Here is an 18081-nt window from a genome sequence, read left to right as displayed (position 1 = left end):
AAAATAACTGCCTACAGGTGTTAACAAAATGGCAGCCAACTGAACTGACTTGCCTTAAAGAGACCTGTAACAGCAAGTTACATTAATCTGACATATGGGAACGTGTACAGTGTGAAGTCGATTCAGGGTCCCAGTCAGCAATAGAACTTCCTGTGATATAGATCAGGAGTGGGTTGCACATGATGCCGTGTGAGAACGGGTGTCCGGCCTGTCCGTCCTTATCGAGGTTAGTCAGAGACGAGGGCAGGGAGGGGAAGAGAAAGAAGCCTGTCCTCGCCGTGACGTTCCTGCGCTCCGATGCTAGTTGCTCGCTCCACAAACCTGCTCCCCCTGATGCAGACTGACATTTATTGCAGTCTGCCCTTTGGGATTTGTCGTTTATTTTTCATGGTAGTTTCTCCTCCCTCCCTCTCCCTCTCCTTGACTCTGGTGCAGGGGAGAGTTTGAGCAGATCTGGAGTGAAGGCAGGGCGTTGGAAGTTTAGATTATTGATGTGCCTGTCAGGGGGAGTTTTCATCAAGCGTCCCACCGACGAAGGGTAGGTTTGTGTGACCCCTGTGTGGTCTAACACTCGCTGGATATCGTAATCTTTTTTGTGAGGGGTGTGAGCGTTCATGTGTGATGGCCAGAGAGGAGGTTTGAGGCATTTTCAGCCTCTCTCCTTAAGACCCCTCACTCCTTAATCAGGATACACCACGGCCCAGATGGAGGGTTGAAGTCTACAACCCTGCATACCTCAGCCATACTTGACCTCATATTCTAGACATAAAAGCATATAGGTTACAATCGACATTCATAGCTGCTGAAAAAAAAAAAAAAAAAAAGCCCATAGACGGAGTGTGGGAGGATTGAGTTCATAGAGAAGATCATAAATTGTGAAGAACATGGGGAAACCTATGGGAGAACTATATTTACCTCTACCATGGAAAAATGCCTCAAACAAATACTGGAATTTGAGTTTCAATAATTTCCCCCAAAAATGGGTTAAATAAATCACTTAGTTATTTAATAATTAATTTTAATAAATTAAAAAAAAAAAGTTTTAACTGGCAAACATTTAACTGGCAATACGTAACTCTCACTCTCTGATTAAAGAGGAACCTTGTTTCATGTGAAACACAATTAAGAAAGTCAATGAATAAATCTATACATGCACTCAGCATATATGGGCTCAGTTCCTATTGCTCCATAGCAGCGTTGACCTCATGCCATATGTTCTGAATTAATTGCAGGAAGACCACATATATATCATTAGAGGGCAGGCCGCACTGGACCACGGCCCGGGTTCAATCCTCATAGGGATCTTGGGAGTGAGCAGAGAATCACTAACTATTTTGAAGTTCAAGTTTCCCATGAAATTATGAGCTATCTCGTCGACAGTTTTACAATTGGAGATAGCAGCCATGTTGAGAGAGTTAGCACTGAATCATGTCATACTTAAGTTAGCTGTCATCACCTCATCCTTGAATTTGAATCTGTACTTCAGCGAGAATGGAGCCACATGGTGACTAAAGTAGTAAACTCTACAGCTGCGTTAACATGGACCTTATTAATCCGATTGTAATCGGACTAGTAATACAGTCGGAATAAAAAAAGTCACCTGTAACGATGTCAGTCAGAATGAATTGGTCAAATCCGACTGAAATTTCATTCGGATTGTAAGGGGTGGTTTTCTAATCCGTTCGATAGGACATGTAAACACTTGATCAGATTGAAAACCGAAACTGGAACATTCTGCGCATGTGCATTGATGTAGAAATTGTGTAATGACGCACAGAACGAGCTGTTGTTGTTGTTGAATATAGTATTATAAATGACTGTCGTGTCAATCTAATATTCTCCAGAGAATATTAGATGCCAACATTAGAGGCCATGTAAACACTATGTTCGGATTCATCAATCGGCATAATTTCATTCTGATTGAAATGAAAGGCGTCCATGTAAACGTAGCTATTAACTAGGGTCGTCTGCACCAGAGCGAAAGAGAGACAACTGTCACAATGTGCAAGTGGGCATTATGGATGGGGTCGCAGATTTTCATCCACTGCACATTCTGTATGCACATGAGATCATGATAATGAATTATAAAACCAGACATGTTTTCAGGCCAGTAGTCATTTTTAACAGATAAGGCTGCTGCAACAATACAACAAAAATGACTAAAAAAATCTTGTACTTTTATGTTGGTTTCATACCATTTTTCACCAATTTAATCACTAAAAATGTCATGTGGTGTAACTAAGTAAAACAAAAAGTATGAGTACATGTGAGTACTAATGATCGTGTTTAAATATACACTGATGAGCCAAAACATAATGACCCGTCACAGGTGAAGCGAATATCGTTGATCATCTCCTCACAAGGCCACATATTAAGGTTTGGGTAGATTAGATGGTAAACAAACAATTAGTTCTTGTAATCAACATGTTGGATGCAGGAGAAATGGCCAGGAATAAAGATCTGAGCAACTTTGAAAAGGGCCTTTTTGTTTGGCAAGGCGACTGAGTATCTCTGAAACAGGCAAGGCTTGTGTGTTGCTCCCGGTCAGCAGTGGTGAGAATTTACCGACAGTAGTCTGAGGAGGAACAAACCGCATAACAGTGACAGGGTGCTGGGCGCCCAAGACTCATTGATGCACAAAGGACAACGAAGGCTATCACGTCTGATCTGAGCCAGGCACAAGTCACACAAAATTTTAATGATGGTTATGAATCATGAAGGACTGTGTCACAACACACGGTGCATCGCACTCTGCTGTGTATGGGGCTGCGTAAACGTAGACCAATCAGAGTGCCTATGATGACCCATGCCCACTGCTGAAAGAGCCTACAATGGCCAAGCATAGGAACTGGACCTTGGAGCAGTGTAAGGAAGATGCCTGGTTCAATGAATCCCATTTTCTTTTACATCACGTAGATGGCCTTTTACCTGGGGAAGTGATGGCATCAGGACGCACAGTGTGACGTCGACAAGCCGGTGGAGGGAGTGTGATGCTCTGGGCAATGTTCTGCTGGGAAACCCTGGCTCCGGTCATTCATGTGGACGTAATTGACACGTGCCACCTACCTTAACATTGTTGCAGGCCAGGTACATCCTTTCATGACAATGGTGTAAATGCACTTCCTGGTGGAAGTGGCCTCTTACAGCAGAATAAAGCACCCTGCCACACTGCACACATTGTTCAGGAATGGTTTGAGGAACATGATGAAGAGTTGAAGGTGTTATCCTGGCCTCCAAATTTTCCAGATCTCAATCCAACTGAGCATCTGTGGGATGGGCTGGACCAACAAGTTCGGTACACAGTGGCTCCACCTCACAACCTACAGGACATGAAGGATCTGCTGCTAATGTCTAGGTACCAGATACCAAAGGGTGAGATATATTAGGCAGCAAGTGAACATTTTGTCCTCATTTTTGATGTGTTAGAAGCAGGAAAAATGGGCAAGCGTAAGGATTTGAGCGAGTCTGACAAGGGCAAATTGTGATGGCTAGATGACTGGGTCAGAGCATCTCCAAAACTGCAGCTCTTGTGGGGTGTTCCCAGTTTGCAGTGGTTAGTATCTATCAAAAGTGGTCCAAGAAAGGAACAGTGGTGAACCGGTGACAGGGTCATGGGCGGCAAGTGGGGCAAGTGGGGAGCGAAGGCTGGCCCTTGTGGTCTGATCCAACAGACGAGCTACTGTAGCTCAAATTGCTCAAGAAGTTAATGCTGGTTCTGATAGAAAGGTGTCAGAATACACAGTGCATCGCAGTTTGTTGTGTATGGGGCTGCATAGCCGCAGACCAAACAGGGTGCCCATGCTGACCCCTGTCCACCGCCGAAAGCACCAACAGTGGGCACGTGAGCATCAGAACTGGACCACAGAGCAATGGAAGAAGGTGGCCTGGTCTGATGAATCACGTTTTCTTTTACATAATGTGGATGGCCGGGTGCATGAGCGTTGCTTACCTGGGGAACACATGGTAAGGATGCACTATGGGAAAAAGGCAAGCCGGCAGAGGCAGTGTGATGCGTTGGGCAATGTTCTGCTGGGAAACCTTGGGTCCTGCCATCCATGTGGATGTTACTTTGACACGTACCACCTACCTAAGCATTGTTGCAGACCATGTACACCCTTTCATGGAAACGGTATTCCCTGGTGGCTGTGGCCTCTTTCAGCATGGTTCAGGAATGATTTGAGGAGCACAACAACGAGTTCGAGGTGTTGATTTGGCCTCCAAATTCCCCAGATCTCAATCCAATCGAGCATCTGTGGAATGTGCTGAACAAACAAGTCCGATCCATGGAGGCCCAACCTCTAAACTTACAGGACTTAAAGGATCTGCTGCTAACATCTTGGTGCCAGATACCACAGCACACCTTCAGGAATCTAGTGGAGTCCATGCCTCGACAGGTCAGGGCTGTTTTGGCAGCAAAGTGTGGACAAACACAATATTAAGAAGGTGGTCATAATGTTATGCCTGATCAGTTTATCATCAATTGAATTGATAGAGACAAAAAAAAAAGAAACTCTTTACTGACGACAACAGGACCTAAACAATACTTTCTTCATCTAAGTTTGAATAATTTAAAATGATTCTTAGCTGTGATCTGGCTGTTAATATTTCATTTTTCTATTTCTATTCTAAACATACCACAAACTAAGTCACAACATATTTCAAGCGGTTGAACGGATTATAAGTTTACATGTGAACCATGACTCAACCCTCATTGCCTCAGGCTGGATGTTGTATGATTCTGATGGCTGAAGCAGTGCTGTCAATATCTCAGTCAAGCAGAACATATACATGGTATAGATTTTAAAGTATATACCTAAATAAAACTACTGACCCTGACTATTGTTGTGCCAATGCTTTAAATGGTGTCACACTTAAAAAGGGGCCATAGCATATTTCAAAAGGAAGTGTAAAGGATTAAAAGGGCACATATGTGTCTCTAGTGAGGGAAATATGGTGGTATTAAAAGCACACGTTCAAACTCCCTCGCTCCCATATGCATTCCCTCACATAAGCACCCAGTGCTTTCTTTGCTGTCCATGTTTCCTGTCTTTCTGGGTTTGGTTTCTATGGAATTAAGCATAATGGAAAACTGCTTGGAGGTCTTGCTGCCTGGAGCTATCTCCCCCTCCACGTGAACCAGTTCCCCATCTCTACCTCCTCACAAACCAATCCCCCCACCCCCAGCTCTGCCATTCTAAATAAGCTCCTAAAATCTCTTCATTGCAGAAGAGATTGCACATATATACACACCAGTCAAGCTTCAGTATTATTGACAAGCAACATCTCCGTTGATGACGTTGTGGTATGCCAAGCCACCTCCGAATTCTCATTCCCGTTCTAAATCGAAATAATCAGCCTGGTTCCATCGCCATGCTTCAGCCGTTGCCATGGCCACCAGTGAACGTTCCCGGAGGTTGCCAGAGCAACTAATCAGGAGTCACATTGCATCCACCGTCACCTGGCAAATTTTGACAGCGTCAGAGAGAGAGAGAGAAAGAGAGGAGGTAATGAGAGAAAAGGCAAAATGAAAGAGAATTAATGTGAGGGGGGCTAGAGACCGAAGCAATAAACAACTCTTGGAATATGACTTCCATGCTTGCACATAGATTATTATGCACCTGTACTTGTTAACACAACAAGAAATATATTAAAACCAAATGAAGCATGAATTTACATGATTTCAAATGGCCATACTGAAATCAGGTATATCAAGTATAACGATTACACATATAGTTTTGTAACAGAGTCTTTTTATTAAGGGGCATTTTTTGCAGGGGCAAATTAAACATTTATAAGATTTTTTTTTTTTTTTTACATACTGTGTAGGCAGCAATTTAGGCATTATATGTTCCTGGCACAAAGGCTGTTTCTTATTGTCTACTTCTAAGTTAGCATAACATATAGTAGCATAACACATCGTTTTAAAGGGGTGGTTGATTATGATTTCACTTTTTGAACTTTAGTTAGTGTGTAATGTTGCTGTTAGAGCATAAACAGCATCTGTAAAGTTACAATGCTCAAAGTTCAATGCAAAGGGAGATATTTTCTTTTAAAGCATTTGCTATTTAAGGACTACAACGAGCTTCTTCCTGGGTTAGTGACATCACTAACCCTAAAATTTACATAAACCCTGCCCCCGAGAACACGCAACAAAGGGGGTGAGGCCATGTTGGGCTGCTGAAGAGTCATGTTGAAGAGGAAGAGTTGTTGTTTTAGAGTGTTGTTGCCATGCCGTAATTTTACGCCGGACTGCTTCACAAACGAGAGTCAAATCAACTCTGGATTTGCACAAAAGATTAATATGACAGCACATGCTAGTCGATGAGTTGAATCAACTCCACAGCAACTACATACATTTATCCACTAACCATTCAGAAACGTCCACATGCATTCTATAACTTGTAACTACTTATTGAGTCTCTCCATCAGTGTCCGACTCTGGTTTGAACAATGTAAGGCTGAACACCATTACTCGTCATTTTGGCTGCGAGAGATTCTCCAGCTTTGTTGTTGTTGAACAACAAAGCATGAGCTGTTAAAGCTCCGCCCTCTTTTGGAAAGTGCCGGGAGCAGCAGCTCATTTGCATTTAAAGGGACACACAAAAACGTGTTTTTGCTCGCACCCAAATAAGGTCAAATTTGATAAGCTATAATAAATGATCTGTGGAGTATTTTGACAGCATTTATTTGAGTGTAAATCTTTTGTAACATTATAAATGTCTTTACTGTTACTTTTGATCAAAGAATGCATACTTGCTGAATAAGTGTTTTTTTTTTTTTTTAAAGTACTGACCCCAAACTTTTGAACCATAGTGTATCTTTCACAGAGAAGACAATCCATATGCATTCAAAAGAGTTAAATTCACTAAAGATGGTGAACAATAGAGACAAGTGTTGATTACTGATTCTTTAATTCATCATTTAATTTTAACGAATAAAAAGTTCACACAGCACTCAAATTTGGTAAACAGAAGCTCAAGCATGCTTGCGTGATGTGTGAAAACCAATGAGATTTGTTTTTGCCGTGATCGGAGCTGTGTTTGTTGTGTGTCATGGGTTTCGTGATAATGGAGATGTAAACGCATTATTTACTGAAAGATGAAATCTCCTATGACAACTTTCAGTATTACATATCATCAAGGCGTAGAAAAGAACATAACCCTGCAGACAACAGGTAAATGCCGTTATCACTGTTTTCCGTCTTCGTGAAGTAAATATGTTTACACAGCTTTTTAAAAATGTCGGGTGCTGGTTTAGACCCTAGGAGCTAATTTAGTTCCCCCAAAAGGAGTTCCTAGAACTAAAATCGTTCCTAGTTCCTGCAGTGTGAACAGGGCAAAATCCGGGTACTTCAGCCAATAGTTATAGGAGCTATGAAAGGTTCCTCTAGTGCGAAAGCCCCTAGTAATGACAGAATTTTCATTTTTAGTTGAACTAACCCATTCTGACCCTGCATGTCTGCCTCAATTCTTGGTTTACCATTCATCTGTGTTTCGAAAATGAACAAAAGTCTTTTGGACTTGGAACTACATGAGTGAGTAATAAGGGCCTTTTGCTGCCTGACATTCATTGTAAAACCTAGGCCCTGTTTACACCTAAATACATGTGTAAACGGGATGAAAAACGTTTTGAGCTTGTCCACTTTCGACCACTTCCAGAGGTAGTCGAGAACTCATTCGACCAGATTGCTTTCTTAGTGTAAACGCTCATGTGGTAGAATGTGTTCGAGCAGCCACTAAAGAGCGCCTACTTTCCACCTACTGACTTAATGTGTAAACATTATGTTAAGCATGCGAGCCAGACGAGATTTAAACTTTGTCGGCTGAAGACCCAGGTTTGGTGACGAAAAACGTACCTAGCACAATGTTCTCTCACCATTCCTGCTTTCTAACACGCACTCACAGTGTTCAACGTGACCTTGCGGCTGTGAAATAAAGTAGTATGTTTTTCCGTCATCTCCGTGCGCATTCATTTGTAAATTGTGCGAGCTTATTTTGTCCATTTGTCCAAAAAAAAAAAAAAAAAACACACATTTACCCACCCACAGACCCTCCCCTCGAAGAATTCTGGACAGAAGTGGTTGAAGGTGGACAAAAGAGACGGATTGCGTCTACTTGTGATCCGAGCGACCAAAACGCATCTTAATACCAGGTGTAAACAGGGCCCTAGGATCAGTGATGAAGCATTCCTGGTGATGAACACCCCTTCATACACACACTCCAGCGCTCATGCCTCATGCAGTGACATGGACAGAGAATAAACAATGTAACACAGCTGTGCTCAGAAACACTGAGCACAGCCTGATGTCATCCCCTGGCCAACAGATAACAGAATCGGCCCTACGTCTTCATATATTTCTTCTCTGTCTCTTGCTCTTTCTGTGGGTTCAGTGTAGTCGAGCTCCCCACACATCTAATTAGACCATTACTGGCTTGATGCTCAGTTCTCCTCTGCCACTGGTAAAGAAGTCATGGTGACAGTATGTGTGTTTGTCTGCGTTTTAACATTTGATGAGCGCGATTAACGGTGTCCATGCTTTATTAATTATGACAGGTTGTTATAGAAATGGTGACACTTGCATCAGTGCGAAGAAAGATGGATCGAGAAACAGATGAAATGAGCTGCAGGAAGAAGGGGAACAAACGTGAGAGAGCGAGAGCCGAGGCTGGGCTGCCATTTTGTGCGAGCGTCTCATCAAAAGAAACGCCACTCAAAGCGCAGCAGAGCGCCGAGAAGAAGAAAGCAAGAGGGGAAACGGCGTTTCCATGGTGACGGCATCGACTTTCATTTCACGCCTTCGCCTCGAGAACCACCAGAGCATGCTCTCACCTGCGCCACACGAGAACATACAAATACAGAGAGCATTCGCACAGTCATACAGACACGTTAGACACGAGCGCTGCTCCTAAACTTAGTGGGTTAGACAAACTTGACAGCATCTTTGAAAGCTGTTTCAAATAGTAGACAGCAAACATACATCTTTTTAGTCAAATTCTAAGGCAGATCCTGCTGGGGGGAAAAGTTTTTAAACCAGTTTAAGCTTTGGTTGTTTAGTTTTTAAGTTTGGTTGTTTAGTTGGTCTAAGATGGCTGTAAAATACCTTAAAACCCCTCTAAACATACATCATACCAGCTTGACCAGGCTGGGAGACCAGCAATCTAACTTAGGCTGGTTTATGATGCTTTTTTTCAGCAGAAGATCGTTTCAGAGCACTCACTTTCAGCTAGGATGCTGGCTTAGAAGGGAGCTGCCATGTAGGCAGTATGTGAAAATCAAAAAACTAAAGATATTTTATCAAATTGTGGGTAAATCTGGATCAAACCAAACATTTTTTTAGGATTAGCCAAACTTGACAGCATCATTGCCCTTTTTAATCAAATTCTGAGGCAGTGTTGCATGTCTGAAAGAAGGTAATCCCAGAATGCACTGCAACAAGCTCTAAGGACAAAAATGCATCTAAGATGGTGTACGGAGTTGATACTAACACTGATATGAAATCATTCACTACTGAAAAGTATCCATACCTGATACTTGTGTTTGCTATGCATTTTTCATGCTAGTTATACAGTAGTGTTGTCAGTCTAGCAAAATGCTAACATCAAACTCAGTTTGAAGCAACAGTAAGTTTTTGTTGCAAACATGTTATCCATGCAGACTCTGCTTCAAAACAGGGTTATTATAGTTGACTAAAACATTTTTGTTTTTAGAAATAAAATAAACATTAAAGGGTTAGTTCACCCAAAAATGAAAATTCTGTCATTTATTACTCACCCTCATGTCGTTCCACACCCGTGAGACCTTCGTTCATCTTCGGAACACAAATTAAGATATTTTTGATAAAATCCAATGGCTCAGTGAGGCCTGCATCACCAGCAAGAACACTTCCTTTTTCAATGCCCAGAAAGCTACTAAAAACATATTTAAAACAGTTAATGTGACTACAGTGGTTCAACCTTAATTTTAAAAAGCGATGAGAATACTTTTTGTGCGCCAAAAATAACAAAATAGCAACTTTATTGAACAATATCTAGTGATGGGCGATTTCAAAACACTGCTTCATGAAGCTTCGAAGCTTTACCAATCTTTTGTTTCGAATCAGTGGTTCAGAGCATGTATCAAACTGGCAAAGTCACTTGAACTATTGAAGTTTCAAAACACTTATGACGTAACAAAGCCTCATTTACTGAAATCATGTGATTTTGGCACTCTGAACCACTGATTTGAAACAGAAGATTTGTAAAGCTTCGAAGCTTCATGAAGCAGTGTTTTGAAATCGTCCATCACTAGATATTGTTGAATAAAGTCGCTATTTTGTTATTTTTGGCGCACAAAAAGTATTCTCAACGCTTTATAATATTAAGGTTGAACCACTGTAGTCACATGAACTGTTTTAACTATGTTTTTAGTAGCTTTCTGGGCATTGAAAAAGGAAATGTTCTTGCTGGCGATGCAGGCCTTAACTAACCCTTTAACAGAAAAAAATATATATTTTAAAAAAAACCTCATTGAATTTTATTTCAGCTAGTTGCCAGGGAAACATTCTAATTTTCATTTAGTTAAACTTACCCCCGGTTTCACAGACAAGGTTTGAGCTGTTTTAACTGAAAGCAACTGCACTGTAAAAAATATCGCCTTGGTTTTACTCAAACAAATTGAGGCAACTATCTGCATCAGACTTCTAAGTATTTTGAACTCATCTAATTTGTGTTTGACCAAATAGCCTTTACATGTCTTCAACATGCACCCTTAAATAATTTCAACTCAATTTTCCTCATAAAAATTACTCAAATACTTTGTGTAGCAGAAACGTAATTCAACTAAGCACCAATATATTTAAAATAACTCCAGTAAACACTTTAATTTGACACGATTTAGTTCTATTTCGTTATATGTAATAAGCAGTACTGACATATCTTAAAACATGTCTGTCATTATTTTGTCTCAAGATGCACACCAGTAATTTGTTTTTCTAGTGAACGTTTATAAAAGCTACTTAAATGCCCTAATTGAACTAAGGCATAATCCTGGCTTAGGCTAAGCCCTGTCTGTGAAACCTATAATATTATCTCAACCATACTAAAATAACACTACTTCAAAAACCTGTTTAAACCAACCTAAGCTGGTTTGGTTTTCGTTGGTTTAGGATGGTCTTCGCTTGTTTAAGATGGCCTGAACAAGCTGAAAAATCTAAAACCCCTCTAAAACCAACATACAAAGCAGGGAGACCAGCAAACCATCTTAGTCTGGTTTGTGATGTTTTTTTTTTTTTTTGAGCAAACATTTCAAATCAGTCACTTTCAGTTAGGATGCTGCCTTAAAAGGAATCCCCCTAAAAATATCTAATCAAATAGTGGGTGAATCTGGATCAAACCAAACAGCATTTGTCAGGATTTGCAGATCACATATACAGAAACAAATATAGAGATATGATATAACAATAATACACAGAAATAATCAAGAATACTAATCCTTCCGCAGGCCTCAAACTCGGAAACGACTAGTACGAGGAACTGCAGAAAGATATATTGAACCTATTTGTCATGGGACCGCCACCTCAGCCATCGGCCCCCCGAGACATGCCCTGTTCAGACAGACCCAAAACACCCAGTCTCCTCCGCTTTTCCTCCCTCTACCCCTGTCCTATATTTCATGTTTAATCTGGCCAAAGAGAAAGGATTTCTTGTCCTGCTACCCAGTAATCTTGTCAAGGCAGATGGTGCCTGTGTGACCCAGATTAGCAGAGGAACGTTCCTCTCATTCCTACAAGCTCCAGACTGGCATCGCCATGAGGCCCTGGTACAACCAGAAGGGCCAACAGGTTGAAGCTTTGAGAGACGTTTAACAAGGGAGAGCGCGTTTTTGCTCCTCTTAAACAACCCGAGAGAAAAGCCGAAGAGCAAGGGCCGATATAATCAAATATGAACACAACCACACACAGATGGATCTTGTGGAGTGGGGAGTTGCATAATAAATGAAGCGTGGTGTTGTAATTGGGAGTATATTTAGCTGTGGTGTGGGCTATGTGTTTGTGTTGGAGGGTGGGTGGCCCAGTTCCTTCTGTGCTCTTTACACCGGTGGAAAGTCCATTATCTTGTATAGTGTACACTGCCTAGACTGAGCGATATGGACACACAGGATGAACGTAATTGTTTTATTTTATTACTCTCCAGGGATAGATTGAGGTAGGAGTGGCTGTGTGTAAGACTGATAGAGAGATAGACAGGGAGAATGTGTGTGAGAGGGTGATAGACAGTGTAGATAACAAATGACAGAGGTATTAAGCTTCAATCCGACGCCTGTTAGACAGAAACAATTAATCTCTCAATCAGTCAGCCATGAATTGTTAATGAGTCAGTCCATTCCACAAAGTGTCAGGAGCCTGTGTCCACCTTTGACGGCCTGAATCATTCTCCACATCACTGGTCCTCAGGAAATGGTGCCATTTATGCCCATGACTCACTTCTGTATGTCACTGACAAGATAGTGAACTTACTTACATCATGGGATGTGTCTCTGAGTGTGTATGAACTAGAAATTAAAACATCAATTTTTGATTACGCACATCAGAATAGCAGCCAATTTTCTTGTGCCCTTTTGTCACTATTACATTTTACTAGGTTATAGATATTATCTTTTTAAAAAAGAATACATAAAATAAAATAGATGACTAACTAAATAATTAACTAAAGACTAAATAAATAAAAGACTAAACAACTAACTAAACAAAAACACATAAATAACCAACTAACTAAATAAATAAAAGACTAATTACCTAAATTAAACTAAACTAACTACCTTTATAAATATTCAACTAAATAAATAAAGAGAAGAGTGACCAAATAAATAAGTAAACATTAAATATAAGACTAAATAAATAAATATTGCTGAAATGTCCAGGCACAAATGGCACCTCTCCTGAGCGTGTGTTTGTTTGTTTGTTTGTTTGTTTACTTGCTTAAAGCGGTGCTTGTTAATTTGTGTTCAAACTCTGGGTTCTGAATATATGAATGGAGCTTTACACAAACCTGTTACGCCATATTCCCCTAGAGTATCTCTCTCACACACATACACAAACACACACAGTCAGTGAGTCACTCTGACCTTTAGTAGATGCTTTACTACAGAGATGCACATTTCTACTGCATTACCCCCAGGAGCTGCGCTGTGGCATCCCTCACTGTTGTGAGATTATCTCGGGTGATGGCCGTTCCACACTAATTGCACTATATTATTTGGGGTAATTTAGCTGACTGAACTACTAGTACCCTTCACATTCTCTTCCGTGATTCACTCCCACTTTTTCTACAGCTTTATTTCTCTTAAAGGTATAGTTCACCCAAAAATAAAAATTCTGTCATCATTTATTCACCCTCAGGATGTTCCAAACCTGTGAATTTCTTTCTTCTGCTGAACATAAAAGAAGATATTTTGTAGGGCTGCCCTCGACTAAAAGATTTTTCTGGTCGAATAGCAGTCGTTCATTTTAAGCGGCAGAAGTAATGATTATGAATGTGTCGGGGGGAAAACAGCAAGGAGATTGCTTTAACAATTTAATAATTAATTGATAAACTAGTGTTTTCTGTATGTTCGGCTGCAGTGATGAAGTTGACGATGCTGACTCATCATCTCCGCAGTAGTGGATGCACCTATATGCATGTTTCATACGGATTACATAACCCGAGAATATTTGTTTTCCATTTGAATTGGTTCATTTAGAAGTGGACATTTCACTTTCTATCATTTTTTTCCATGTCTGCGAGGCAAGTTTACATGGAGTTTCGGTTCTTTTCTTTCCTTTTTCATGCACACGCTCAAGTTCACAGACAGAGGCGGCAGAAAGCACAACCTGTTTGCGTTCATTATTTTACAAAAGCACGTCTTGTTATTGTGAGTACACACAAATAAAAGTAGACTCTTCACAGATTCAAAAGATGTATTACTCTTATCTGTATGACCAAAAATGACGGAGTATTTTAAGTGCAAGTGATTGCGCCGGCGCCTCCATGTTAGCTGTCATGCAGTAAGTGTGCCACTATTCAGCTTTCACACTCCGCACAAACACTTTTCTAGGTTAACGTTAAAGTGGGCGGCCATGTAAAGTTGCTACTACTATCATGTTTCAGATGATAAGCCATATTTGAGGTTGATGAATGATAGGCGAGCGTTTGAAGTCCTGCCCAATAGACCATCTGTTACCGATCTGTCCGTCACCGACTGTGTGACTTCGCTACTTCCTGTGGATTTTTTTTCTTGCGACTAAAGGCGGGTGCACACTGGGCAATTTTGTCCACGATTTGGTCGTCTGAGACAAATTTTGAGAATCCTAAAAGATTCCTATAATCTTAGGCAAAAATCTGTAGTCTTTGATCGCTAGTCCGTTTTTAACGCGTCTTGACTGTCGTACAGTCTGACATAAATGACAGCTGAGATCCCACAGTGTGACGAGGATCATGTTCGTACAGTCTGACAAGCAACAATCGTAAAGGTCTATTATAAAAATCGCAGTGTGCACAGCTTAAGCGACTAATATAATTTTGGTCGACTAAGCCTCTTCTCCTCGACTAACGGTTTGTCAGCTATTAGGGGGCAGCCATAATATTTTGAAGAATAAGGCTAACCAAACAGTTGATGGGCCACATTGACTTCAGCTGTTTGGTTACCGACATTCTTTAAAATATCTTCTTTTGTGTTCATCAGAGAAAAGAAACCCATACAGGTTTGGAACAACTTGAGGGTGAGTAAATGATGACAGAATTTTCATTTTTGGGTAAACTCTCCCTTTAACGTGTTGTTTCTTGGTCCATACTTGGCTTTTTTGTTCAATCTTGCTTTTCACTTACTGTATTCATCCTGACTAAAGCTGCTCTTTGGTTTGCTCTGTTCTTCTCACTTTCATCACTTCTCTGTCTCTCTCTCTTCATCTTTAATGTACCTTGTCCTCGCTCTTCATCTTTCCCCTGTGCACATCCTTCCATCCTCCTTCACTTTCTGTTTCTCTGTGTATCTAGAGAGAGTTTGTGTGGTGTGTGTTTAACAGACATTGGGCCATGCGGGATGCCCTAATCACAGGGGTGCGTCTATCGCCTAATTACCATGATTTAGTGGCATGAGTGCCATACAGCATCAATCTCTGTGCCAGGCGGGCACACAGGCCTGGCGGTGCCAGCCAGCTCAGCTGCCCACGCCAGATCCACCCCCCGCCCCAGCACAACACAACTCAATATAACACCACACAACAAAACATGATACAGCACAACACACAACACAAATCAATGCAAAAACATGATTTTCTGTCCAGATACCATAAAGAAAAAAATATTATGAAATATCACAAATTAAAAGAGCTGTTTTCTCTTTTAACATATTTTAAAATGTAATTTATTCCTGTGATGACAAAGCTGAATTTCAGCATCATTACTCCAGTCTTCAGTGTCACACGATCCTTCAGAAATCATTCTAATATGCTGATTAGGTGCTCAGGTAACATTTTTTATTATTATTTTTATCAATGTTAAAAACAGTTGCACTGCTTAACATTTTTTCATATAAAATTCTTTCCAAACCACATGTGACCAACATGAATACAAAAAGTTCTAAGAACTTGGCACATGTTTTAAACTACATTTTTAAAAGATTTTTTTTCCTATTCACAACATAAAACAGCAAAGAATAATACAACACAGTTCAACACAACATCAGAAAAAAAAAAAAAAAGAAAAAAAATGAGAGCAGGAAGAGCATATGAGCAATCAAATGCAGTAAATGCAGTTAGGGGTTGAGGAGGTAAGAGGAGAGGAGAAAAACAACAGCGATACAGCAGCAATTTGAGAGACACAGTAGGGATGCCAGAAAGCAGGAAGAAATATAGAGAAGCAAAGAGAGAGAAGCAGAGAGAATGGTATGAAAGGACAGACAGAGAAAGCTAGTTTGTGAGGTGTAGAGTAGATGAAAGAGTGTAGCTGGAAGGCGAGAGGAGTCCTACACCCTGACCTGTAATTGATCGGGGAGGCTCAGGACCCTACACAGCTTTAACCCAGTAATTACAACACACAGCTATACAGCGAGTCCTACAGCACAGGCAGAGGAAAGAGAGAAAGCAAATACAAGAGTGGCTTGACACGATTAAGGAAATACCTGACTGCACTGGAAAACGATAAAAAACCCCTATAAAACAGAATCTATGTTGTAGAAAAGTGGACATCTGAAACCTCAAGGTCTCCTATTATATATGCTAGAAAAATATTTTATTTCAGAGCTCAGTGCTCTCTTACACTCATTCATTACAGGCGACACCCTGTAGGCCACACTCACAGTTATTGTGTCTGGCCTGCATGGTCAAAAAAAAAAAAGAAAAAAGAAATGTCTGATGGCATTATACACAGCCAAATAGAAATTAAACCACTGGATTTAGAGCATCAATTCACATTACTTGAAAAACAAGCAACCTTACGCCAACTGAACAAAGTCCTGAGTGAGAATTAAAGGCTACTTGGCCAGGCCGCAGCTCTCCATTTGGATAATTAGGACATTGCTTTGAGCCTGCAGCATTACTGTAGAACAATTTCTTCTCTCATTCTCCAGCCTCCATTCTTGAAAAACAAAGTATTTCAGAAAGATCGATTTTTTTACGTTGGCTTGTTTGGGAAATTTAGCAAGAATAAACTAGGGCATGTCAGACAGTTTAATGCTAACATGATTTTGCTCTATAAAGTGGCTTGTTTTTTTCTACTTATTTCCTAATGATTTTTTGGATGATTTTTCTGAGTGATTATTTTTGGGTAATTTTTGCTTGAATAGAAGCAGTGACCAGAATCTCTCAAAGCACTTTTCTGTCAGCAGACCAAGCGGTTACCATTCCCGAATCGTGTCATTCTATACCAATCTGTACTTGTTGACATGGATCTAGTTTTCTTTTTTTTTTCCTTTTTTTTTTTTTCTTTTTTCTTTTGGGTTCTATGACACCAGCATAAGTACTGTACGTGACCATTTTCACATTTCTGGGATCTCAAAAGTCATCATAGTCGGATAAACTTCTATAGTAGTAAAAAGGAGACATTGTGTCATTTGCTGTAATAGGAAAAGAAAAAAAATCCACAAGTGTTTCCACAACTTTCCAAAAGAGGAAATAGAGAAAGAGATAGATTGATTACATTAGTCAGAAGAGAGAGATGTGTCAAATTTACCATTACTCCCTCAGCTGTTGTATTAGAAACAAGCTTACAGCAGTGACTTTTATTTTGCAATTTACCAAGGTAATAGTACAACAGTTTTTCTCATTCATTTTTCCAATAGGGTTTTTAAAATAGTCTTTGTTAAAGAGTTATAAGCCATGAACCAAGCCAATCAGCTACGAGGTGAATCACAACACTACAAACTTTGATTTGAAGCAAAAAAGTTTGAAAATCAGATAAAAAGACAAAGGTACAAGACTGTGTACATAAAGGGTTAATTCGCCCAAAAAATTCTGTCATTAATTACTCACCCTCATGTCGTTCCACACCCGTAAGTCCTTTGAACTTCAGAACACAAATTAATGTATTTTTGATGATCCGAGAGTTTTTTTTATCCTCCATAGACATAGACCACGACTTTCAAGGTCCAGAAAGGTACTAAAGACATTGTTAAAATAGTCCACATGACTGCAGTGGTTAATTTTATGAAGCATTGAGAATACTTTTTGTGCGCAAAAAAAACAAACCTTTATTCAACAACATTTTAGTATTTTGAGAGCATAGGGAGATCGACTCAATTACATCATTCACAGTGCTTCATGAGAGTGGACGGAGCTAAAGAGGTATTTTAGCAAGTGTTGCTTTTTTCGACTCTCTGATTGGTGTAATTTCTGTACAGCATCATGGGCAATGTAGTTTTTCACCAGGAATTCCACTGTTAAAAACGATCATTTTAAAAATAAGCTAAAACAATGCGGGCTGACGGTTTCATCAGGAACAAATACCATGGATTAACAACCTCGTAGCTCACAGTAGGTTATAAGTTAAAAAAATAAGTTAAAAAAATAAGTTAAAAGTTTATAAGTTAAAAAAAAATAAAAAATGTTCAAAATCAATTTCTTTATGGAGA

General features: G+C 40.1%; 1 long non-coding RNA gene across 1 annotated transcript in view; it reads right to left on the bottom strand.

Annotated features, from left to right (window-relative positions):
• The window catches only part of LOC127500822 (uncharacterized), a 99706-nt gene that overhangs the window by 40358 nt on the left and 41267 nt on the right, over positions 1–18081 (bottom strand). The window contains exon 2 of the long non-coding RNA XR_007926436.1: positions 5251–5458. This is a non-coding gene — a long non-coding RNA (uncharacterized LOC127500822). The remainder of the gene's footprint in view (positions 1–5250; positions 5459–18081) is intronic.

Source organism: Ctenopharyngodon idella, chromosome 19 (genome assembly GCF_019924925.1).
Source record: "Ctenopharyngodon idella isolate HZGC_01 chromosome 19, HZGC01, whole genome shotgun sequence".
Lineage (NCBI taxonomy): Eukaryota > Metazoa > Chordata > Actinopteri > Cypriniformes > Xenocyprididae > Ctenopharyngodon > Ctenopharyngodon idella.
The sequence above is the reverse complement of the archived record's forward strand: the minus strand, read 5'-3'. Positions and strand labels throughout refer to the sequence as shown.